Below are 1,113 nucleotides of genomic sequence, written 5' to 3'. Positions count from 1 at the left end.
GACAAAAGAATGTACATATAATTCATCGGCAGCCTTACAAGTGTAAGTCCTTGGAATTTCCATGTATTTTTGAGTAAATACGTAACAAAAGAAAGCTATTCTTCATCGCGGAAATGGTGACAATCTGTCTAAGATATCATTTGCACGGAAACATATGTATTTGAGGATTTCGATAGAATTCACGCAAGAATTCTTTACAATAGTCTATTAAAATATGTTATGGATGCTCATTAAAGGGTCGTGCGTAGTTGTTGAATGTTGGAATGTCGTTGCGCGATTATTGCATTCGCAATTGTTCGCAATTGTACGGAGGCGGGGCTGTGGGGAAAGGCAGAGAATCCATATACGACTAACTTCATGCGAAAATGAGAAGTAACATTTGCATTTACATGAAATTAAGCGGTAAATTGTGTCTTGCATAATACACGGCGCTTCCTAACCTCACAACTTGCTCGATGATGTAGGAATTTTTCTTGTCGACGAGAATTATCCTCAGAATTATTACTGAGAGATATATTGCTTATTTATTACAAGGACAATAAAAAAAAAATTTTCGTTTTTCAAAAATAAGTTTGATATTTTGAATCATTAAAATTTTGTAAATTAATTTTGACATGCAACTTTTATCTAAGAACTGAATAATTGTCGAAGAATAAAAGTATGTATCTTTAAAATGTTTTTTCTTTTTTTTTCATGTTTGTATTTCTTTTTTATAAGGAATTAAAAAATAATAATTTTTATGTTATGGTAAATGAGCGATATTGTGTAATATTTTTATAATAATAATATATATACATTAAAATTATGTTGACTATAATATATGTGGTAATTAAAAATAAAATTATAATCTCATTTTAAGTATGTAAATTATTTTGTAAATAATAATTTTAAAATATTTATTTTGTTTTATTATTCTAGGAACAAATCAAAAAGGAAGAAGAAATTGTGAAGAATATAAGAGGATATTTTCACGCAAAAGAGAGAGAGAGAGAGAGAGAGAGGAGGAGAGAGAGAGAGAAGTCGACGAAGAAGACTACAGAGTAGTAATAATAGTACTTCTTAACTAAAATAAACGTAAAAGACTCCACCTACTTACTATACTATTAAGTAAAA

The sequence above is a fragment of the Atta cephalotes genome (assembly GCF_000143395.1).
Source record: "Atta cephalotes unplaced genomic scaffold scaffold00022, whole genome shotgun sequence".
NCBI classification, from domain to species: Eukaryota; Metazoa; Arthropoda; class Insecta; order Hymenoptera; family Formicidae; genus Atta; species Atta cephalotes.
Note: the sequence above shows the minus strand (reverse complement) of the source record.